Source organism: Lithobates pipiens, unplaced genomic scaffold, assembly GCF_037356315.1.
Source record: "Lithobates pipiens isolate NorthernLeopardFrog02 unplaced genomic scaffold, aLitPip1_a1.2 Scaffold_30, whole genome shotgun sequence".
NCBI lineage: Eukaryota > Metazoa > Chordata > Amphibia > Anura > Ranidae > Lithobates > Lithobates pipiens.
In genome coordinates, this window is record NW_027507791.1 from 140,842,064 (window position 1) to 140,867,961 (window position 25,898).

Consider the following 25,898-nt stretch of genomic DNA (forward strand, 5'->3'; position numbering starts at 1 on the left):
TAGAGAGCTGGACCCTGGGATCCAGTATTTGTTTTTTTCAGCCATATTCCTGGCAGGGTGCTTTATGGGCCCAGAACTGCGGATCCCCCTATTTAAGGGGGCCCCAGTCTCTGAAGGTTTTTTCCTAACAGAGCCCGCTGTGAGAGGTGAAGATTGGGTCTGTTATTCAGACCCTGCAGCTGGATAAGGTAAGGGAGATGCCTCAAGAATTTTTCTAGTTCTAGTAGGTTTTCTCCTTTTTAAGTAAATGTATGCTATGCCTATAGTCGCCACCGGGGGCTGCCAAGAGCACATACCTTTCCATGCCTTGTCTGTCTGCTGCTGTCTACGCTCTATGCTTCTGCAGCCATGCTCCAGGAAGGATGAAGGTACAGGGTTTTTTTTCTTCTGGGATTCTCCCTCCACGGATTAGGGGACTGCAACAGGCCTGGGCAGAGAGCGGTAATATACCCCACCACCCGCCCGCCACCGCCATTACAGTGGCCTCACATCCACCGGCCCTTCCCTCTCCTCTGTTCCAGCCTCCCCGCCATGCTTGCCAGCAGGGTTGGAGCCTCTGCTCACGCGGGAAACGCTTGTTTTTTGCGTGGGAAACGAGCGGGGGGGGAGTCGTCGGAGCACTAGGCTACACAGGCTTTAAAGTGCACTCTTTTTCAGATGCACACAGCCTATGGAGGGACACAAAGCTGACAGGCACATGTGAGTGTGGGAGACAGGCATTCCCAGGCTGAGTCTTAAGTAGCAGTGGCGGTTGCTGAACTACAGGGCTCAGCAGTCAGTGCATTTGTTTTGTGTGGTACCTCTACCTTTTTGTTGCTTTGCACTATGGGTAAAAGAGGTACAAGTGCCACGAAGAATAGGGGCTCTAAGGGGTCCTCTTCAGGCTTTAAAGACCCCCCTCTACAGCACCCCCCCCCCCCCATAGGATCCGGGGAGGCTGGCCAGGGAGAGCCGTCGGGGTCAGGGGCTGCAGCTGATTCTGGCACTTCAGCCCCTGTGTACATTACACAGGAGGTTTTTTCCTCAACCATAAACGGTTTAGAGGAAAGATTAGTGGCCTTAATTGCATCTTCACTCAGTGGAAGAAAACGCACTAGGCCCCCCTCTGTCACCCAGGACCCTCAGTGAGGAACTCTGGGATAAAGGAGAGGAATCCCCCTCAGAGGATCAGGAGGAAATTCATGATTCCACTTCTGAGGAATCTAGTGGAGAAGGGCCCTATTCAGCTTCTCAGGATGAAAAAATGTTCAAATTCCTCTTCAGAGGATCCTAATAGGGATTAGCCGCACAAGTCAGGTGTCTACTCCCTTACTTAACCCTTTTGTTGCCTGCCACAGGCTCTTGTGTTATCACCTGGGAGTCCATTCAATATGGTGTCCTATGGAACAAGTTCTGTAGTGCAGATCTGCAAGATGCAAAAAAGCACTAAAAATGCAATGGGAACATTTTTCTGAAAGAAATGGGGGGTTCCAGCTATTAATGCTGCAATCACCTCAGTGAGCAGAGTCTCACGTCCAGTGGATAAATGCACTGATGATAAAGGATCCAGGAAGTTAAGGTTGGATTTTCCTTTTAAAGACAAGATGTATGTTGCAGTTCTGGCTGCAATTGAAGTAGTTCAGTCCATTAACCCCTTAACGTCTGCTCCACTATTGTGGTGGAGCACATTTTGAGTCAAGCCAGTGCATTGGAATGTTGACTCCAAGGGGTTAAGGAACAGGTGTGAGATACCTGAAAGTTCTGCTTGATCAGCAGACCCGACAGGGGGCTGGTGTATTTGACGCACAGTGTCTCAAAGATGCTATGAAGGACTCGATCATTTAAGCCCTATGGCTTATACTTGGACTAGTGCATTTTTGCAGAGGTCCATGGCTGAGATATTGGTCAGCCGAAGCACCAGGTGAAAACCCTTAGCCAGTCTGTGTCCCTTAATCATGCAGCCTCTCCTATGCCTGGGATATCTGCATTTAGGCAGTCTCGACGGTCTCAATCGTCAGGTTCAGGAGAAAGTTCCCAGGGGCAGCACTAGAATCTTGGAGGCAGAAAGCCCATCAAGCAGAATGCTAAGGCCTTCTCATGAAGGAGCACCCCATTTGTTTGAGTGAGGGGAAAGGTTCTGCGATTCTCAAAGTCTGGCAGGAACAATGTTAAGAGCAGAGTGATTTCTGCGATTTTCTTCTCTAGGTTATATCTAGAGTTTCAAGAGCCCGGATGACTGTCGGCTTTCGATCCAAGGGTTCGGGTCCTGTTTGGGTGCTGCCTGTGGGGTCCTTGGGGCTGCTGATGCGGCAGCCTTATGCAAGAGTGTTCATCTCCTCAAAGAATTCTCCTAAGGTTCCAGAGAAAAAAAAAGAAAGCAGTGAAGTGTCTCTGGTCTCTGGATCAGCTGTTATCCCAGTCAGTGATATCAGAGTTTCCCTTAGTGGAACTGGGGTTTTTGGTTCAAACCTTTTAAGGTCCCAGAGCCAAGCAGAGAGGTACAGTGGGGATCGAAAAAGTTTGGGCACCCCAGGTAAAAATGTGTATTAATGTGCATAACGAAGCCAAGGAAAGATGGAAAAATCTCCAAATGTCATCAGATTACAGATTAGAAATTCTTATAATATGTCTAAAAAGTTAGATTTTATTTCCATGATTTACACTTTCAAAATGACAGAAAACCAAAAAATGGCATCTGCAAAAGTTTGGGCACCCTGCGGAATTTATAGCATGCACTGCCCCCTTTACAAAGCTTAGACCTGCCAGTGTCATCGATTTGTTCTCAATCATCGTCTGGGAAGTCCAGTGTCATGGTTATGCAATAGTTAGTCTCTTACCTGTTTCCATGTGTTCATCTCTAGAGACCAGCCGACCCTCACCTGACTGCTTTTGTAATCCATCCTCTGGCATGACTCCACCCTATCTCCTATCAGAGAACTCTATATTAACCTGTGCACTGCAGGCCAACCCTGCTGATCAACCATTGTGTATTCCTTTGTGTGTTTAGCTTCCTGTTACCTGCCGTGTGCTCTTCTGTTGTTCCGTTACCGACTTTGGCGTGTCCTTGACTATCCCTGTTTGCCTGTGCTCCTGACCTATTGATGTGTCCCTGACTATTCCTGTCTGCTTGTGGCCCCGACCTTGGCTTTATCCCTCACTATCCCTATCCTCCTGTTGCCTACTGTGGGTGCGAGCTGGGGGACCCTGGGGGTCACGACCTGGAGCCAGTTGCAGCCAAGTCCATCCTCACCACTAGAGGCTCTGGTGAACACCTGCTGGCTCTTAGACTCCGTGCCCCAGGGAATCTTAAGCTCTAACCTCGGTGGGATCATTCTCCGTCCGCAGCAGTCAGCCTTAGGGTCCACAACCTTGCACTCCTGATCCCTACGGTGTGCATCTGTCACCTCGCCTCAGTTTGATCAGCCATGGACCCAGCTGACGTGCCGCTTCCTGCAGTCGATCCGTTGCAGGGCTTAGTTCGCAGACTTGAGACCCAAGAATCGCATCAGACCCAGGTGATGTGATTCCTTCAAGATCTGGCTTCCCGCTTCGAGCAGCTACAGGCTTCCTTGGGAACCCCGAACCTGCTGCCTCAAGTACAGTCAGCAGCTGCACCTATTGCATGCATTATTACTGCCAGCTCCGTCCCGTTTCTCTGGGGACTCCAAGGCTTGCAGGGGGTTCCTTAGCCAGTGCACAATTCATTTTGAACTTCAGCCCCAAAACTTCCTGTCCGATCGGGCAAAAGTAGCATATATCATATCCCTCCTGTCTGGCGAGGCGTTGGCTTGGGCTGCCCCTCTGTGGGAACTGAATGATCCAGTGGTTTCTAGCCTGTCTGATTTCTTGAAACTTTTTGAGAATATCTTCTTGGAACCGTGTTGTCTCCTCAGCGGCTAGCGCTCTTTTACGTCTCCGTCAAGAGTCCGCTTCTGTGGGACAGTATGCTCTTCAGTTCCGTATTCTTACAGCTGAATTGAGCTGGAATAATGAGGCCCTAGTTTCAACCTTTTTACATGGCCTCTCTGATAGAGTGAAGGATGAATTAGCAGGAAGATCCCTTCCTGCTGATCTGGACAGTGTCATCACCTTGTGTAACCAGATCGATATTCGCTTTCAGGAGAGGGCCCTGGAAAAAAGACGCCAGCACTCCCCGTTCTTTAGGCAGCCTGAGCTCCCAGTCCCTTCAATTCGAGCCGAGGAGCGCCCCCTGCCTGCTGAGGAACCTATGCATTTGTGCCGGACAAAGTTATCTCCCGAAGAACGCGCTAGGCGCAGAACTCTAGGCCTCTATTGTGGGACCAATGGTCATTTCCGTGACACTTGTTCTCTTCGTCTGGAAAAACGCTCAGGGCTAATACATCTGGAAGGTGGAGTATTAGACCCTGAAATATCACCTTCACCTTCTCGTCTTCTCCTTTCTGTGTTGCTTCATGTCGGTGCTTCTTCTTGTTCGGTCTCAGCACATCTGGATTCCGGAGCCGCTGCCAATTTCATGGATTGTGAAACTGCATCCTCCATGAGACTTACCATTTTGCCCCTTACAACACCATTTGTGGTCTTGGCGATTGATGGCACTGTTCTCCCAGGGGGCCCTATCCGCTTCCAGACTCTTCCTGTTAAGATGTCAGTAGGGACACTCCACCAGGAGTGGATATCCTTCCTTGTCTTACCTAAGGCTTCATCTCCTATCATATTAGGTCTTCCTTGGTTACGGCTCCATTCTCCACATGTTGACTGGTCTGCTGGACAGATCCTGGCTTGGGGTCCCTCCTGTTCCTCTTCCTGCCTACACAAGGGTACCCCAAAAGAGAAACTTCCCGTTACCACCATCCCAGTATCTTCCGCCCTTCCCGCTGTATATAGCGATCTCTGGGATGCGTCCTGCAATAGTCGGACTGATGCACTCTCTAGGTCATGTGGTAGTCTGGATGAATGGCCCACCTATGAACCTGAGTCGATCATTCTGTCCCTAATCTCCCTTGAACGCACAGCCAGGCTAACTTGTCTGCAAGTTCCACAGTTGCTATGCCCTGTGATGCGATTGAGATGGTCGCTACACCTGACAATATTTTTTATTTTTTTTTGCTACATCAGTATTTTTATATCAGAGACTAAATTCAGCTTGCCGCTCATACGTGTCTCGTTCATAATTCCACATCACCGTGGCTTGTTTAACCACTTGCTTACTGGGCACTTAAACACCCTTCCTGCCCAGACCAATTTTCAGCTTTTGGTGCTCTCACACTTTGAATGACAATTACTCAGTCATGCAACACTGTACCCAAATGAATTTTGTGTCCTTTTTTTTCCCACAAATAGAGCTTTCTTTTGGTGGTATTTGATCACCTCTGGGGTTTTTATTTTTTGCGCTATAAATGAAAAAAGACCGAAAATTTTGAAAAAAAAACGCATTTTTCTTTGTTTCTGTGATAAAATTTTGCAAATTATATTTTTTTTTCATAAATTTTGGCCACAATTTATACTGCTACATATCTTTGGTAAAAATAACCCAAATTAGTGGATATTATTTGGTCTTTGTGAAAGTTAGAGAGTCTACAAGCTGTGGTGCGAATCATAAAAAATTGATCACATCTGATGTACTGGTGGCCTATCTCATTTCTTGCGACCAGAACAAGTCAGGAAAGTACAAGTACCCCCCAAATGACCCCTTTTTTGAAAGTAGACATTCCAAGGTATTTACTAAGATGCATGGTGAGGTTTTTGATGTTGTCATCTTTTTCCCACAATTCTTTGCAAAATGAAGATTTTTTTATTTTTATTTTTTCCTCACAAAATTTTCAATGTAATAGGTTATTTCTCTCACATGGCATGTGTATACCACAAATGACACCCCAAAATACGTTCTGCTACTCCTTCTGAGTATTACGATACCAAATGTGTGAGACTTTTACATAGCCTGGCCACATACAGAGGCCCAATATTGAAATAGCACCATCAGGCGTTCTAGGAGCATAAATTACACATTTCATTTCTCAACCACCTATTACACTTTTGAAGGCCCTGGAGCACCAGGACAATGGAAATGCCCACAAAGTGACCCCATTTTGGAAAGCTAACACCCCAACGTATAATCTATGAGGCATAATGAGTCGTTTGAATGGTTCATTTTTTTCCCAGAAGTTTTGGGAAAATGTGGAAAAAAATGAAAACGCATTTTTTTTTACGCAAAGTTGTCCATTTATAAGATATTTCCAACACATAGCATTTACATAGCAAAAATGACACCCCAAAATACGTTCTACTACTCCTCCTGAGTATAACGATACCAAATGTGTGAGACTTTTACACAGCTTGGCCACATACAGAGGCCCAACATGCAAGGAACACCATCAGGTGTTCCAGGGACAGATAGCATGCACATACCAAAAATTACACCCCAAAATACATTCTGCCGAGAAAAGAGTAAACAAAAGATTACCTGTGTTTTTAGCAGCGCAGTTGTCCACAGGATGATAGCACTGGTCCAGGCAGCAGACAGGGACTTGGTCAGCAAAAGTGAACACAATTTTCCAGGCAACAGGCAGGTATACTGTCCATAGTCAATATTGGCAGCAGGCAGGGATACTGTCCATATATAGTCCAAGGTCAGTGCAGGCAGAGATCGTCAGCATTACCAAAATATTGGTCCTGGTAGTAGGCAAGAACATGGTCCATCCATGTGGTGTGGTCAGTTCATGCGACAGGCAGAGGCATGATGGTATAGGTCCTACAGGCAGCAGGCAGAAGTAGGGCTTTGTTCAGGACAGAATGGGGATAGGGGGGTAGAGGCTTCTCCCACCCAAATCTCTTTGAAGCCTCCGAGTCTCCAGACCCTAATCTAGGAATGAGAAAACAAAGGAAATTGTCTTCTTCATCCAAAAAAACTATTCTGGAGCCCCTCACATATGTGAGACCCCTGTTATGAATCCCACTAGTCCACTGAGAGGGTACAAGATCAAATCACATCCAAGAGGCAGGCAAAAGGCATGGTCAAACAGTCCAGGGTCAGTTCCAGATCAGGCAGAGGTATGTACAGAATCAGTAGGCAGAAGCATGGTCGAATAACAGTCCAGGGTCAGTTCCAGATCAGGCAGAGGCATAAACAGAATCAGTAGGCAGAAGCGTGGTCGAATAACAAGCCAGGGTCAGTTCCAGATCAGGCAGAGGTATGTACAAAATCAGTAGGCAGAAGCGTGGTCGAATAACAAGCCAGGGTCAGTTACAGAGCAAGCAGAGGCATAAGGGGTTTGAAGGTAAATGGCAGGAAGTGAGGGTTAGGGTTACCATACTTCACTAATAATTCACTGAAGTATGGTAACGGCGGAAACAGTCACCTATGCAGAGGCCTGGTTGGGAAGGGCATTGGGCACAATGATAAGTGGTGTCTCTTCTCACTCCTCGTTTGCTGCACACCCGACATTTTTTCTGATGACTTCGGCCTGTTGGTCTGGGAGGGATTTTGTCAGGAAAGTGGCGTTCAGAGAGTCTGCTAATTACATCGGATCAAATGTTTTGTGGTGGGCCGTTGGGGTATATAAGGGCAGTGGTGATTTCCTCCTGGTAGCCAAGGAAGGGTATGGGTCTTTCTGTGGACTTACGATAAATTACATACGTGTTGTATATGGCCAAATTAAAGAAATAAATTGAAATTTTTTTATACCACTTGTATGTTCTTCTCGTGGCAAGATAGGGTTCGAGCATCTGGTCGTTCAAGTCGACACCCCCCATGAACATGTTGTACTCATGGATACAAGTGGGTTTTTGTATTGGGCCATCCCTCCTGGTGATCTCAACAAAAGTGTTGTTGTGGATCGAAGAAAGCATGTAGACATCCCTTCTGTCCCTCCACTTCACAGCCAAAATTCCGTTCCGTAAACTCGCCGCTTCGCCTTTTCTTAGCCTTTTGTTGACGAGGCTTTGAGGAAAGCCCTTCCGGTTCGTTCTTACGGTGCCACATGCTGGAGTTTGCATTCTATGGAGGTTGCGGAACAGGGGTAAACTGGTATAAAAATTGTCCACATACAGATGGTAGCCTTTCTCAAGGAGTGGGTTTATGAGTTCCCAAACAACTTTTCCACTCGATCCGATGTATTCGGGGCAATTAGGGGGATGTAGCTGGCTGTCCTTCCCTTCGTATACCATGAAGGAATATGTATACCCTGTGGCTCGGTCACACAACTTATACATCTTCACTCCATAGCGGGCCCTTTTGGAGGGAATAAATTGCTTTAGCCCCAGCCTGCCAGAAAATTTTATCAGGGACTCATCCACACATGTGTTGGTCTGGGGTAAACAACTGGGGGAAAATCTGAGAAAAATAATTTATTAGTGGCCGAATTTTGTAAAGTTTATCAAAATTTGGGTCATTCCGGGGAAGGCACTGGGTATTGTCATTAAAGTGTAGGAATCTCATCATTAGATATCTGGTCCGGGGCATTATTGAGGAAAAGATGGGCATGTGATAGATGGGGCGGGATGACCAATATGCACGTATTTCATTTTTATTGTTTAGTCCCATACAAAATGTGAGGCCCAAAAAAATTTTAAACTCCTCCACTGTTAGGGCTCTCCACTCGTAGGGACGGGCATAAGAGGATGTTGGGTTGCTTTCAATAAATTGTTGGGCATATAGGTTGGACTGGACCACAATGGATTCAAGCAAGTCCTCTGTAAAAATTAGGTGGAAAAAGTCCATCAGGGAAAAATTCTGTGTGTCCACCTGGACTCCTGGGTTGGCAGTGAAAGGGGGAACCTTGGCTTCTCCTGAGTTAGGAGGAAGCCACAAGGGGTTCTGGAGGGAATAGGGAAGGCTGGCATGGGACCTAACCCTTTGGGGCTGAGTTGACACCCCACTGGTACGTGGCCTTTGCCGAGGTACTGTGGTGCCGGTGGATGGCACTGGGTTGCCGGTGGATGGCTCTGCGGTGCTGGTGGATGGTACCGCCTCCTCACCAGTGTGCCTTCGTCTGACAGGCGGACTATCATCTTCCTCCTCTGAGGCTGTTATGGTACCGCTGCTGAGGAAAGGCTCGTAGTCCACGTCAGAGTCACAATCTGAATTTGAGGAGAAATCCGAAGCGGAAACCTCCCCGTTGCTCTCGTCGGCTGCAAGGATATCATATGCCTCCTCAGCTGAATACAATCTTTGTGACATTTTTATTGATCACTGACAGGCGACGCTGATGTAGCAGGTGACACTGACAGCACTGATCACAAGTGACACTGACGTGGCAGGTGGCACTGACGACACGTGGCACTGACAACACGTGGCACTGGAGGCAGATGGGGCTGACAGATGGGGCTGGCAGATGGGGCTGGCAGATGGGGCTGGCAGATGTGGCTGGCAGATGGCACTGGCAGATGGCACTGGCTATTTGCTCTGGCTAATTGCTCTGGCAAATGGGGCTGGCAGATGGCACTGCGGCTGGCAGGTGGCACTGGCACTTGCGCTGACGGCACTGGGGCTGACGGATGGCACTGGCGCTGGCATGTGGCACTGGCAGGTGGCACTGGCACTGGCGGCACTGGGGCTGACGGCACTGGCAGGTGGCGCTGGCAGGTGGCGCTGGCGGCACTGGGGCTGACGGCACTGGGGCTGGCAGGTGGCACTGGCAGGTGGCACTGGGCTGACAGATGGCACTGGGCTGACAGATGGCACTGGGCTGACAGTTGGCACTGGGGCTGACAGATGGCACTGGGGCTGACAGATGTTAGTCACAGTATTGAATTCACAGTGTCAGGCCGCGTACACACGGGCGGACTGTTCGTCCAACTTTGTCCGCTGAACAGTGTTTCAGCGGACAGTCCGCTCGTGTGTGGGCTTCAGCGGACAGTCTGACGAACAAAGTTTTTCGGAATTTCCGTAAGACTGTCCGCTGAAACTTGGTTTGAGCGGACAGTCCGCTCGTGTGTAGGCTTGTTCGGCAAACTAAGTCTCGCGCATGCTCAGAAAGAATGTACACGGCGAAGGTTGCATTGCAGTGTATCGGACGCTGAATTTCTCGTCCCGTCGTACGTGCCGTTCACGTCATCGCGCAAGTTTTCAGCGGACTGTTCGTTCGTCGTGTGTGGTCAAGTCCGTTCATGCTAATTTTGAACGGACTGTTTGTCAAACTGTTTGACGAACCTAGTTGGGCGGACAGTCCGCCCGTGTGTACGCGGCCTAACACTCACAGATCCTCTCTCTCCTCACACGCTGTCTCTGTGTGAGGAGAGAGAGACACGGCAATGGGAGATGATCTCATTTGTTTACATTTGAGATTATCTCCTATTGGCAGCTGCGATCGCGCTGTGAACGGCCGCTTTGATTGGCCGTTCACGGCGATCTGTATTCGCCTGTCTCCGGGAGACATGGCGGATACAAAACCCGGCGGCGCGCATTGCGGAAGTAAACAAAAGGACGTCCAGGGACGACCGCCCGGACGAACCCGCCTGCTCTACGGCCGTCATTCGGCTATAGGGCGGGCGGGAGGAGGTTAATTTTTATATATTTTCTCTAAGATTCCTTGTGATCGCATAGTCATTGCGAGAGATTTAAAAAATACAAACAAGAAAAAATAGGTAAACACTGTGGTAAAGAACCTCCCCATCCCTGGTAATCACAAAATATGTACCATAGCTATATCTATTACCGTGAAATCCTATACTTAAATTTGCTTTTCCTCGCCCAGTAGCCCCCCAAGTACCCCCCTCCCCTCAATCCCCACAGGATCGCAACATACACTCATTTTAGGTATAGCCTCCTCCCTCCTCTCTCCAGTTCTATAAAAGTTTAATTCTCTAGTTGACAAACAGAGTCATGAAGAGGCCAACAGGAAAAAAAAAAAAAAAAAAACACGAGGAAGGGCCCACTCTTCTTACAAGGAGAAAGGCATCCATATAGGAAAAAAGAAATAGAGATGCATAGATAATAATAGAGAGTCCCGTCTACAGAGACACCAGACACTCATAGGGAAGGTCGGCTTTCCGTGCAAAAGCTGGAGCCCATCTACCTATATACCTATATATAGAATACCCAACTTCCCCAGACTAGCCCCCTATAAGCTCGTAAACTTCTTATTATTGCCCTGTTGGGTAAAAAAGACCCTTTCATTGCCAATTGTCATTTTTATATTCGCCATCCAAGTTTCAACTGATGGACCCGAATGTGAATGCCATTGTTGAGCAATTAACTTCCTTGCTTGAAAGAGACATCTAATCACTGGTATTTTAGTAACATTAGGAATTATAGAGCCCTCGGGTATATAAGTCCTGGCCGTTGCTTTCAATGTTAGATTAAAAATTCTATTGATCTGATCTATAACCTGCGTCCAATACCTAAATAATTTCGGGCACCTCCAGAACATGTGGATGAAGTCACCTGTCAAGCCACATCTAGGACAGTGGTCATTTGTTTCTCCAGCCTAATTTTAAACATTTTCTTGGGGGTATGATATACCCGATAAAAGAAAAGTTGGGAAGCTTTCTGGGAAGGGGAGACCGAAACTCTGGTTCCGTAATCAATTATCCGATCCCAATCGGAATTGGACAAAGGACCCACGTCATTTTCCCATCTTTTCCTACTTTTGAGCAGGGCTTCATGATCCAACATTTTATCCCCTAATCTAGCGTACATATAGGAAATCAGTCCCTTAAGCGTGTCCTGGGACATAATTTGTGATAATACAGGCATCTGGATCCACTGAACCTTTTGAGGTCCAAATTGTGACTGGACTGCATGTCTGAGCTGGAGATCTTTATAGAACGCACGGTTCGGCAACGAGAACTCCGATTTTAAACTATTGAATGATTTAATTTCCACACCCTGAAATATTTGGATTAGTTGGTTAATACCTTGATTCACCCAATCTCTACATCTTTCAACTTTGGCTAATTCGGCCAGGTTTCTATTATTCCATAAAGGGGTCCATACAGATACCCCCTGGTATCCTAGTATAGCCTTCGCTGTTTTCCAGAGTTTAACAATCTGGTTGATTGTAGGGCAGCTTATACCAAACAAGTTTGCCTCAAGGGCCTCAATCAATGTTTTGTGGGGGCATCCTAGCATTAATAGGCTATTGTGAGGCATACCCTCGCTTGGTATTCCTGATCCTGCTAAATGCTGCATCTGTGCCGCCAAATAGTAAAGCCTAGGATGTGGAACCGCCATCCCCCCCTCCTCCAACGGTAGCTGCAACGTCCGTAGATTGATCCTAGGCGACCTCTTTCTCCATATAAAATCTCTAATCGGAGATTCTATTTTCTTAAACCACCTCGAACCAATCCATATCGGCGAATTGTGGAGGAAATATAGAATTTGGGGAAGCCAGACCATCTTGACCAGGTTACAATGTCCCGCCAGTGATAAGGGGAGGCGGCTCCAAATATCCGCCTTGTCTTTGAGCTTCAGCAGGAGAGGGGCTAAGTTATCTTCCAGATACCCATTTACATCCCTTGCCATCCAAACCCCCAGATACTTAACTTTCTCCACCACCTTCAAATTAAAGGTATCTCGTTTTGTATCAATGACCCCCATATCTATCGGAAGTAGTGCAGATTTATCCCAATTGATAGTCAATCCAGACACTTGGCCGAATTCCCTGATCATTTTCATAACCTCTTTTAGCGAAGATTGAACTTCTCCTAAAAAGAGCAAAATATCATCGGCAAATAATGCGATCTTTTCCTCTATCTGTCCCCTCCTAAATCCCTGAATATCTGGGTTAGCCCTAATGGCTATGGCCAGTGGCTCCATTGCCAGGACGAAGAGTAGGGGGGAAAGGGGCAACCCTGCCTCGTGCCTCGTTCCAGTTGAAACCCATCGGAGTACTCATTATTTATTTTTATTTTGGCGCTTGGATTAGTATAGAGCATCTTTATCCATTTGATAAAAATTGTCCCAAACCCAAATCTATCAAGTGACTCAAACAAATATTCCCACTCAAGGCAATCAAAAGCCTTGGCTGCATCAAGGGCTAATATGGGCCTGGGGCCTCCATTGTCTGCCGGGATCTGGATATTCAGATAGGCTCTACGGATGTTAATACTGGTAGACCTGTTCGGGATAAATCCCGACTGGTCAGGATGGATGAGCTTATGAATAACCTTTTTTTTTTTAAGCGTGTTGCCAGAATTTTCGCTAAGATCTTTACATCAGTGCATAACAACTAAATCGGACGATATGAGGCAGGATCCATGGGGTCTTTCCCCTCTTTGGGGACAACCACTATTGTAGCTTCCAACATTGAGGAAGGTAGCGTTCCCACCGCCAGAGCCTGGGTCAATACCTCCAGCAATTCTGGCAACAGAGCCACGCCATATTTCTTATAAACCTCGATAGGTATCCCATCAGGTCCTGGTGATTTTAGATTGGGCATCTCTGCCACAGCTTTACGAAGTTCATCAATAGTTATTGGAGCCTCCATTATCATAGAGTCTTCTAGTGATAAAGTTGGTATACTTATATTTCCCAAAAAAGCAACCAGCGTTCCCCCCTCTTCTCCCCTCTGAGATTTATATAGGGAACAATAGTAATGGTGGAATATATTTTTAATAATAGTAGGTTCAGAGGTGATCTCCCCCTGTGGGGTTCTAACCGCTAATACCTTTGAGGGGGCTGTGTTTGTTTTAACCAATAATGACAATAAACGGCCCACTTTTTCTCCCTCCCCAAAATTCGCCTGTCTCTGAAGGATACGTCTATTGTCTATCTTTCTCCTAATAGTCATCTTATACTCCTGCTGCTTTTCTAACCATACCTTCTGAGTAAATGGGGTTGGGTTGATAATGTACTGCCGTTCTGCCTCTAACACAATCTTCCTAGCCTCCTCCTCCCGGTGCCTCATCTCAGCCTTGTTTCCAGCAATTTGCTGGATAAAGAGTCCCCTTAAAAAGGCTTTTAGTGAATCCCAGATTGCTCCCGTCGATGCCGTACCCGCATTAATATGGATAAAATGTTTCAGTTCGGATATTAATCGCTCTGGCTCGCCAAATATCTCTAACCACGCGGGATCAATTTTCCATTGCCCAGAGTACTGCTTTTTCCCCACAATAAGCGTCAATGTTAAAGGGGAATGATCTGATATCCCCCTTGGGCCATATTGTACTGTTCCCACCAAGGCCAAAGCTTGGGTATTTACCAGGGCCATATCGAGTCTAGACAGAGTAAAAAAAGACATTGAAAAACATGAATATTGTCGCTCCAACGGACCTTCTCCCGCCTCCTCCCAGGAAGTAAATCCTGAATCTTGTGCATACATATATTAGTGCAATATTTTCCAACCTTCCCTCCCAGATCCTAAAATTAGAACCACCCCCCTCCCCTCCCTCCTATCTTGCCCTACAGGGCTCCCCCCTAGGGGTTGACCCGTGACCTTCCTACACTCCATCCACCACTTACTTATACTATTTCTACTTAGTGCTTCAGTCAAAAACCCAGCCCAAAACGAGGGGCACAATTGCATCCCTTCACACTCATCCATATGCATTCTTTTAACCTCAAACCCTCAAAGTACAGCCCCCCCCCACACCTTTTTATGCATAAAATAAACGTACAAGCAATTATTAATGTCTCCTACCCTGTCTTCACCCCCCTCATCCCCCACACAACAAATTGCAAACAATAAAATTATTAAATCGTGAAAAAGCAACCCATTTATATAGGTTTATAACTCTTTTTTGTTGTCTTCTAACCATTGGGCTGCCTCCCTCGATGTATTAAAAAGAAACGTCCTACCGAGAGCTATCACCCTCAGGCGAGCTGGATAGAGGAGAGCGTAATTTATCTTATACTTAATCATACTACGCTTGACTGGAATGAATTTGGCTCTTCGTTTCTGGAGCTCCGGGGAGAAATCAGGATATAGAGAGACCCTAGCTCCTTCAAATCTAATTTCGCCCTTCTCCCTGGCTTCTCGCAGTAAGGACACTTTATCGTTATAATTAAGGACTTTGATCAATATAGGCCTAGGATGATCCCCCCTATTAGGAGCGTTGGCAGGGGTTCGGTGTGCACGTTCTATGGCAAATAAGGGACTAAGAGCAGCAGCCCCGAAAACATCCCGAAACCACCTTTACAGAAAACCAGATTAGTGCCCTCACAATGCTCGGGGAGGCCTATCACCCTAATGTTTTTACTTCGGTTTCTATTCTACATTTCATCCAGCTTAGCTGCTTGATTATTGATCATTTTTTTTAAGGGATTCAACTTCATGTTTCACAGGGCTCAACTCGTCCTCGATCACGCTTACGCGTTCCTCAAGATCGGAGGTCCTTAATATAGTCCTATAAAATTCTTGTCGCATAGATAGTAATTACTCTTTAATCGATCTCAGCTGGCTATCAAAGCTGGATATTGAGGCTTTACATTCTTTAATCGCATTCAATATGTCTCTGTGTAGGCTCTCCCTCCAGCGTAGCAGGTATAGATGTATAAATGTTGGCCGGCATATCGGTCGCTTCAATATTTGTTGTGGCCATTACAGTTTTTCCTCCCCCTGATCCCTTAGTACCACCAGATTTAGAGATTGATGGAGTAAGAGGATTAGTCGCAGAATGTCCTTGGCTCTTTCTATGGCCAGGGAAGTTTTTAGAGTCTTTATTCTGTAGAGCATTTTGTTGGCTACTCGTCTTTGAAGGTGAAACCGGTCCCGAGTGTGCATATCGCTCTAGTTTTGCGGCCGCAGTCAAAGCCGTGTGATTGGCTTTATCCTTAGCCGAACGGGTGATTTGGGACCCCTCCACGGGAAGTTGCTCTTCAGGAGGTCTTTTCCTGGACATGGTTAACTTTAGATAGGAGCTAGAGTTTCCCTTTTTTTTTTCTTTTATTTTTTTTTTTATTTATTTTTTTTCCTTTTTTTCTTTCCCTTCCCCCTTCCTCCTCCTCTTCCCTCCAAAGGATCAGTGGGCCACCGTGTCAGTCCCGCCCAAGGTGTCCAGAATCAGAAACCCTCTTTAGGAAAAGGGGGTAAAAGACAGCAATCTAGGTCCCAGCTCCAAAGATATACAGACCGGGAAGAACGATATACAAAACGATCTTGCGAGTAACGGTATATGCGATATATGCGACTCCGTAATATCTAAGGTCTTTAGAGAGCGGGACAAAAAGGGGAACGGCAGTAAAAAAGTGCATTACCCAATAAACAAGTGTGTAGGGAGACAGCCACTTTAAGAAAATAAATAAATAAACAATTAATCCCCTCAAGCAAGATAACTCAAGCAGCAAGGGACTGGTATTATATAAGCAATGCAGAAAAAAAAAATCATATACTGGTGGAGAAGCACTGAAGTCTATGCCTTCAAACTATTTGATACCCCTTCTCCTGCATGTACATATATATTGATTAGTCCATTAAAGCAGGGCAGTAAAGAAGAAAAAACTTCATCAATGTATAGTATAAAGTCAAAACAGTACCGCACCGCACGCCCAAAGGGAGTTCTTCTCTGGTCCCTCTAGTTTGTCCTCAGCTAGCCTGACCTGCGGATCTGCTGAAAAAAAAACATTTTACCTCTGCAGCAGGAGCAGCAGCTTGAGGTGATCTCTTATCTTAGCAGCAGCGAGCGAAGTCCCAGGACGCCGCTGCCGGCCGGGATCTCGCGATATCTTCATGAGGTTCACAGCCCCTTCTCCTCCAAAGCCCGGCTGGGTCGCACTTCAGCCTGGCGGGATCCGGAACCCCCGGGAGCGGCGAATCCCGCACAGGCAAGCGGGGACCACACAGGCACGCCAGGGACCTACGGGGAGAACCCGATCAAGGAGCCCAGGTGAAAGAGGCTCCGAACAGCAGGCTCCGACTAGGCAGGCAGGGTGGAGAGGGGGAGAGCTGCACCATGCTCTCACTCCTCAATCGATCATGCTCGCTACCATTTGCATCCGGTCACACCCCCCTCTCACCTGACAATATTAGTCAGTCAGCCTCTGCACCAGTTATGCCAGTCCAGCCCATGCCCAATGATCTTCCTGCTTCTTGTTCAGGACCTTCGGTGACCCGGCCTTACCCTACTGCTACTATGTCTGTTCAAACCCATTTAAGAGGCTCAATCCATCCTTTTGGATAGACTGCCTCATTTGGCCAGGTGGGGTTTTCAATCTTTTTCTCAGGGTTCTCTGCATTCTGTTTGTGTTTCAGCTATCCAGCTTGACTCTTGTGACATGTCACCTCCTAACCAACCTGACCTCTGGGATCCACTAACCTCTGCCCAGTCTGGTGGTCCTGTTCTAGATGCCCAGCTCATCTTTAAGGATCTGGGGGACCCTGCTCAGGCTCCTGATCTTCTCATGCCCTTACCCATTCCTAAAAAGCCTTTAGTCCTCAAGTCCTCTCATCCTCTCCCTACCTCGGTTCCAGTCTCTGAGGATAATCTAAAATACAAGGTTAGTCAAGTTTTGGATTCCCGGCTCCGTAAAGGCATTCTTCAGTACCTCGTACATTGGAAAGGGTTTGGCCCTGAGGAGAGGTCTTGGATCACTGCATCTGAGGTCTTTGCTCCTAGTCTGTTGAGGAGGTTCCATCTGGAGTTTCCCTTTAAGCCTGGACCTAGGTGGGGGAGGGGGATGCCTCATAAGAGGGAGGGTACTGTCATGGTTATGCAAGAGTTTGTCTCTTACCTGTTTCCATGTGTTCATCTCTAGAGACCAGCCGACCCTCACCTGACTGCTTTTGTAATCCATCCTCTGGCATGACTCCACCCTAGCTCCTATCAGAGAACTCTATATTAACCTGTGCACTGCAGGCCAACCCTGCTGATCAACCATTGTGTATTCCTTTGTGTGTTTAGCTTCCTGTTACCTGCCGTGTGCTCTTCTGTTTTTGCGTTACCGACTTTGGCGTGTCCTTGACTTTCCCTGTTTGCCTGTGATCCTGACCTATTGACGTGTCCCTGACTATTCCTGTCTGCTTGTGGCCCCGACCTTGGCTTTATCCCTCACTATCCCTATCCTCCTGTTGCCTACTGTGGGTGTGAGCTGGGGGTCGCGACCTGGAGCCAGTTGCAGCCAAGTCCATCCTCACCACTAGAGGCTCTGGTGAACACCTGCTGGCTCTTAGACTCCACGCCCCAGGGAATCCTACGCTCTAACCTTGTTGGGATCTGTCTCCGTCCGCAGCAGTCAGCCTTAGGGTCCACAACCTTGCGGTGCACTCCTGATCCCTACGGTGTGCATCTGTCACCTCGCCTCAAGGTGACCTGACAACCAGGTGATGTCAATCTCAAAGGTTTTAAATGGCCAGACTCATCTGACCTTGCCCCAACAATCAGCACCATGGGTTCTTCTAAGCAGTTGTCTAGAAAACTGAAACTGATAATAGTTGATGCTCACAAAGCTGGAGAAGGCTATAAGAAGATAGCAAAGCGTTTTCAGATGTCAATACCCTCTGTTCGGAATGTAATTAAGAAATGGCAGTCATCAGGAACAGTGGAAGTTAAAGCAAAATCTGGAAGACCAAGAAAAATATCAGACAGAACAGCTCGCAGGATTGTGAGAAGAGCAATTCAAAACCCACGTTTGACTGCACGATCCCTCCAGAAAGATCTGGAAGACATTGGAGTTGTGGTACACTATTCCACTATAAAGAGATGATTGTACAAATATGGTCTTCAGGGAAGAGTCATCAGAAGAAAACCTCTTCTATGTCCTCACCACAAAAATCTGCGTTTGAACTTTGCAAATTAATATATAGACAAGCCTGAGGCATTTTGGAAACAAGTTCTGTGGACCGATGAGGTTAAAATAGAACTTTTTGGCCGGAATGAGCAAAGGTACGTTTGGAGAAGAAAGGGCACAGAATTTAATGAAAAGAACCTCTGTCCAACTGTTAAGCATGGGGGTGGATCAATCATGCTTTGGGGTTGTATTGCAGCCAGTGGCACAGGAAACATTTCACGAGTAGAAGGAAAAATGGATTCAATAAAATTTCAGCAAATTTTGGATGGTAATTTGATGCCATCTGTGAAAAAGCTGAAGTTAAAGAGAGGATGGCTTTTACAAATGGATAATGATCCTAAACACACCTCAAAATCCACGGGGGATTACATCAAGAGGCGTAAACTGAAGGTTTTGCCATGGCCTTCACAATCTCCTGACCTCAACATTATTGAAAATCTATGGATAGACCTTAAAAGAGCAGTGCGTGAGAGACAGCCCAGAAATCTCAAAGAACTGGAACACTTTTGTAAGGAAGAATGGGCAAAGATACCTCAAACAAGAATTGAAAGACTTTTGGCTTGCTAGAAAAAGCGTTTACAAGCTGTGATACTTGCCAAAGGGGGCAGTACAAGATATTAACTCTGCGGGGTGCCCAAACTTTTGCAGAAGCCATTTTTTTGTTTTCTGTATTTTTGAAAGTTTGGAATGATGGAAATAAATTCTAACTTTTTTTGACATATATTATAAGAATGTCTAATCTGTAATTTGATGCCATTTGGAGATTTTTCCATCTTTCCTTGGCTTCGTTATGCACATTAACCACTTGCCGACCGCCGCACGACGATATACGTCGACAGAATGGCACGGGCAGGCATATGGGCGTACCTGTACGTCCCTGCCTTCCCGCGGGTGGGGGGCCCGACCGGTGCCAGCGGCGGTCGGTATCCGTTCAGGAGCGATCCGGGATGAGGGGGCGGCCATTCATTCATGGCCACCCCCTCGCGATCGCTCCTGACGAATGGAAGTGAAGCATGACATCACTTCCTCTCCTGTAATGTAAACACTGGCAGAGGAAGTGATGTAATCTCTCCTCCGTGTCGGTATTTTTCGTTCCGGCACCGAGGAGAGAGGATCGGTGAGTTGCACCAACACGACACTACACAGTAGAACATGCCAGGCACACTCTCACCCCCCCCCCTTCACCCCCCGATCACCCCCCCAATCACCCCTGCCCCCCCCCCCCAGTCACAGTGACACCAATTGCATTTTTTTATTTTTATTTTTGCATTGGTGTCATTTGTGACTGTAATAACTGTTAGGGCAGTTAGAGTTAGCCCCCTTTAGTTCTAAGGTACCCCCCTAACCCCCCCAATAAAGGTTTAACCCCGTGATCACCCCCCGTCGCCAGTGTCACTAAGGCTGGGTTCACATTGCAGCGGTTTATGAGAACGGATGTGATTCGCACTGCAGTGCAAATCACATCCGATCTCTGTGCGATTCGAGTTCAGCCATACAGATAGTATGGCTGAATTCGCGTCGCACCCGCCGCAAATTCGCATGGGACCCTTTTTTTGGTCTGCAGCAGAATCGGATCGCATGGGTGTTCACACCATGCGATCCGAGTTTGCAGATCGCACTGCGATATGCGAACTGATCTGGGGGTGTCATTAACATTTCACTGACACTCCCAGCAGTTCGCATAGGGCAGTGTGAACTGCCGCCGGGAGGCATGCGATGCGGGAACCCGCCGCGGATTCGTGGCGTTCCCGCATCGCTCCAGTGTGAACCCAGCCTAATAAGCGATCGTTTTTCTGATCGCTGTATTAGTGTCACAGGTGACGCTAGTTAGGCAGGTAGGTATTTAGGTTCGCCGCAGCTTTTTATAGCGCCAGGGACCCCCATATACTACCGCATAAAGCCCCCTGATTGCCCCCTAGTTAACCCTTTCACCAGTGATCACCATATAACTGTTACAGGTGACGCTGGTTGGTTAGTTATTTTCAGGGCACCCGCCATTTATTACCTAATAAAGGTTTAACCCCCTGATCACCCGGCGGGTGATATAAGTTTGAGGGTCAGATAAGGTCTGCGTCGCCCCAGGCAGCGTCATGTTAGTGCCAGTACCGCTAACACCCACGCACAAAGCATACACCTCCCTTAGTAATATAGTATCTGATCAGATCTATATTAGCGTCGCCAGCAGTTTAGGTTTCCCAAAACGCATTGTTAGCGGGATCAGCCCAGATACCTGCTAGCACCTGCATTTAGCCCCTCCACCAAGCCCAGACCAGCCCACCCAAGTGCAGTATCGATCGATCACTGTCACTTACAAAACACAACACCCATAACTGCAGCGTTTGCAGAGTCAGGCCTGATCCCTGCGATCGCTAACAGTTTTTCTTGTAGCGTTTTGATACAGTCGCTGACAGCCTAGGTGCTTTTTTACCTGTGAGTCTCACTAGTGTACCCCTAAATTTAGGGGTGTCTACTTTCCAAAATGGGGTCATTTGGGGGGGGGGGGGGTTTGTGCCATCTTGGCATTTTATGGCCTTCAAAACTGTAATAGGTAGTGAGGAGTGAAGTCAAAAATTTACGCCCTTGGAAAGCCTGAAGGCGGTGCTTGGTTTTCGGGGGCCCGTACGCGGCTAGGCTCCCAAAAAGTCCCACATATGTGGTATCCCCGTACTCAGGAGAAGCAGCAGAACTTATTTTGGGGTGTCATTTCACATATGCCCATAGCATGTGTGAGCAATATATCATTTAGTGACAACTTTGTGAAAAAAATAAATAAATAAATAAGTTTGTAATTTTCCCGCAACTTGTGCCAAATATAAAATATTCCATGGACTCAACATGCCTCTCAGCAAATAGCTTGGGGTGTCTACTTTCTAAAATGGGGTCATTTGTGGGGGTTTTGTGCCATCTTGGCATTTTATGGCCTTCAAAACTGTGATAGGTAGTGAGGAGTGAAATTACAAATGTATGCCCTTAGAAATCCTGAAGGCGGTGCTTGGCTTTCGGGGCCCCATACGCGGCTAGGCTTCCAAAAAGTCGACCACATAAGGTATCCCCGTACTCAGGAGAAGCAGCAGAATGTATTTTGGGGTACAATTCCACATATAACCATGGCATGTGTGAGCAATATATCATTTAGTGACAACTTTGTGTAAAAAAAAAAAAAAAAATTTTTTGTCATTATTCAATCGCTTGAGGCAAAAAAATAAAATATTCAATGGGCTTAACATGCCTCTTATCAATTTCCTTAGGGTATCTACTTTCCAAAATGGGGTAATTTGGGGGGGGTTTGTACTGCCCTGCCGTTTTAGCACCTCAAGAAATGAGATAGGCAGTCATAAACTAAAAGCTGCGTAAATTCCAGAAAACGTACCTTAGTTTGTAGATGTGACAACTTTTGCGCAAACCAATAAATATACAGTTATTGACTTTTTTTTTTTACCAAAGACGTGGCTGAATACATTTTGGCCTAAATGTATGACTAAAATTGAGTTTATTGGATTTTTCTAATAACAAAAAGTAGAAAATATAATTTTTTTTCAAAATTTGCGGTCTTTTTACGTTTATATCGCAAAAAATAAAAATAGCAGAGTCAGTCAAATACCTTTTAAAAGAAAGCTCTATTTGTGGGAAAAAAAGGACGCAAATTTTGTTTGGGTACAACATTGAATGACCGCGCAATTACCAGTTAAAGCAGCGCAGTGCCAAATTGTAAAAAGACCTCTGGTCATTGACCAGCAAAATGGTCCGGTCTGAAAGTGCTTAATACACATTTTTACCTGGGATGCCCAAACTTTCGATCCCCACTGTAAGACCCATTCTAGATCTCGGAGTTCTGAATTGGCACTTAAACATCTGATCCTTTTATAAGTTGATCGGATATGTTCATCCTGCAAGGAGGGGAGTTGCATATCTCCATGTGCCAGTTTCCCCCTTACCAGAAATCTCTGCTATATAAAGTGTGTGTGTGTATGTATGTATGTATGTATGTATATATATATATAGCCTCCTTTAGCCAGGTTAAAGGCTCAAGGCATAGCGGTCCTAGCCTATTAGAAGATCTACTTTGTATAGATCATTCAGTCTCAGGTCTAAAACCAGAGTCTGATCTTAGCTGTAGATAGCTGAAATCTCTAGGTTGTATTCTTAGCCTAGGAAGATTCTCCTTAAAACCATCAAGGAGGTTACTTGCGGGCTGGTTATAAAGACCATACAGAAGAAGGTATTCTTACCCCAGACGTGAATCGGTTCCATTATAGGACTAATTCAACTTATCAGGAAGGAAAATTCCTTCATTTTGGCTGCAGGAGAATTTTAGGGGAAATGGTGGCCTCCTTTAAGGCCGTCGCTTACGCGCAGCTTTATTCAAAGACTGCTTCAAAACACCATCCTTTTGGTCTGGAATAAAGAGGATTCAGACCTTGTGTGTTTTCAATCTGCTTGGCTCCCAACATAGGTCAGAGCCTAAATTGGTGGTGGTTATCCAGCAGGAGGGAAAAACTTTATCCTGCAAGATGTCAAGAGATACCAGCCTTCTAGGCTGGGGAGCTGCCCTGGAAGAAGATTCTGTCCAGGGGAGATGGTCCAGGTTAGAGGACCTTGCCTATCAACTTTATTGGAAGTTTCAGGCAGTATATCCGTCCATAGAATCTTGGCGGTCAGATTACAGGACTGTCCTGACAGGATTCAGTCTGACCGAGCTTACATCAATAAATAAAATAAAAAAGTGAGTAATGTTCTAGCTTTGGCAGAACACAACACTCCTTGCCTATCGACAATTTTAATATTTCAGGCGTACTACTCGAGACGCCAACAATTATTTCCGGGAGAATGATCTCTTCACGACATCTTCCTAGCAATATGTCAGACTCCGGACATGGACCTATTCGCGTCCACATTCATTAGTTAGGTCGACAACTTTGTCAAACAAGGGGTCCATTAGCTGGTGGAACAGACGCATTAGTCTTCCCAGGGGATCAGTTCTCACTGATCTATCCATTTCGTCCAGCTCTGCTACTTCCGCCTCTTCTTTAGCAGGAACAGAAGGCGGTGATTCTGGCGGCCCCAGCGGGTCCCAGAAGATCTGAATTTATCAAGATCATAAAGAGGGCAGTTGAAGTCCTTTGGACTCTGCCATTATAGCCAGACCTTCTTGCACAGGGTCCGGTATTTCATCCTACTCTACGGACAAGGAGTTTAACAGGTTTGACTGTTGAATCCCACTCTATAAAAGATCGTGGGTGATCTCCTTCAGTAGTGTCTACTTTGACTAATGCCAGGAAGCTGGCTTCCAGAATCACTTACTATAGAATCTGGAAGGCATAGGTTTCTTGGTATAGATCCAGGGGTTGGCACCCCTGGAGGTATGTCAATAGGCAGGATACCTGCATATGGGATCTGAAATGAAGCTGGCCTTGACTTTTATCAAGAGTCAGATCCAGGCCGTGTCGATGTCTCTTCCTACAGCCTCTTGCTTCCCTCTCTTAGTGCTTAGCTTATTCAGGGGGTAACACAGTTTATTCCCCCTATCAAGACACCTCTAATTCCTTAGGATTTAAAATTGGTCTTGTCGGCTTTGTTAAATCAGCCGTTTGAACCTTATGAGAAATTCTCTTGATTATTTGACAAGAAAGATAATCTTTTTTGCTTGCCATTTCTTCTGCTAGAAGAGTATTGGAACTAACGGCTCTGTCTTGTAAGAGCCATATTTCATCATGTATAGGGACGAGGTGATTTGTGGTCCTCATCCTGAACTCCTACCAAAAGTGGTAACAGGTTTTAATTTAAACCAAGATGTTATTCCTTCTTTCTCCCCAGAAGCCTTAATCTGGGGAAGAGAAAGCACTACAGTCTCTTGATGTAATAAGAACGATCAGGATCTATTTAAGGGTGACCACTCAGGTTTGCAAAACACAGGTTTTGTTTGTACTGCCAGAGGGTCCAAGATATGGACAGGCAGCGTCAAGATCCACTATTTTCCAAATGGGTTTGTCAAGTGATTGATCAAACTTCAGCTTAAAGAAGAAAATTCTTCCTTCTCATATTAATAGCACATTCATCCAGGACGATTAGTGCCTCTTGGGTGATGCATCATCAGGCCTCTATGGCTCTGATCTGTAAGACTGCAACATTGGTCTTTGGTTCAGGCGTTTATCCGTTTTGTTATTTTTTTCCAAATCAATATTAAAGGAGAAGTCGTCAAGGAAGTTTGATACCGGTCCGGGGGGCCGGTAGATCGCAGCTATTCTCAATGAAACTGGAGAAAATAAGCCAATACAGTGAGCTTGAAATGAAGAGAGGGAGCGAGAGGGGGGTGGATGAAGAACCTGAAAAGTGCTCTGAGGGGATAGGAGGATTCCAACAACACCTCCTTTCCGTCCACTAGGCGTGGGAGAGTGAGTCCACAGGAGGCAACCATAGGAGAGAGAAGCAGGAGAAGGAAGGTCAGATTCTTGAATCCAGGTCTCAGTAATTGCAAGTAGGTTCAGGGAGTTGGTGATAAATAGGTCATGGAGTGAGTTTGTTACAAACAAAGCGGGCATTCCAAAGGGCACAGGAGAAGGGGAGGGTGGGTCTAGGCGTAAGAGGAATAGAAATGAGATTGTGTGGCTTGCGGCTGCTAGCAGAGGATGGGTTGTGCCGGCTATGTTGGCCAAAGGTAAATGATTGTGGTCCAGGATTTGGGGAAATATCTCCAGAAGTTAGGAGAAGGGTGAGAGAGGTGATATGGGAGTGTGACTTATGTGGGGGGACACGTCGCAGTAGCCTGCAGGCTTTATTGGTATATGGATTTAGAGTTAGCAGGAGCTGATGAGTGCAGTAATAACATGAAGACAGGAGTGAGGGTGATATATATAAGCTGTGGGGGGAGAAGTTGGGTGAAGGAGTGAGAATTTAAGCAGAGAGGATGCAACTGTGAGAAGGAAAAATGGAGAGTGCATGATACAGAGTGGTGAGATTGAGAGCAAGCATGAATGAGAGAAGAAAGAAGACCACACACACACACACACACACACACACACACAGCGGTATTGAAGCAATTAAAGTCTGTATCTGGACTAGCAGAGTGATATCCGCCACCGGTGGGCTTTAGACTGCTGTCGGATGAACAGGGATCACAGAAGAGCAGAACATGTTGATGCCCAGGAGAAGAAGGGCCAAAAGAGCTTCTCATTTAACTAAACTGACCCATAAAGCTAACAATACTTTTTGAAATGCATTAAATATTTTAATATATTTAATAAATTCTTGCTATCCGTCTCCTAGACAGCCAATGACT

At 46.4% G+C, this 25,898-nt stretch overlaps 1 protein-coding gene across 2 annotated transcripts in view; it reads left to right on the top strand.

Moving 5' to 3' along the window:
- The window catches only part of EXD1 (exonuclease 3'-5' domain containing 1), a 618,256-nt gene that overhangs the window by 578,104 nt on the left and 14,254 nt on the right, over positions 1–25,898 (top strand). The window lies entirely within an intron of this gene.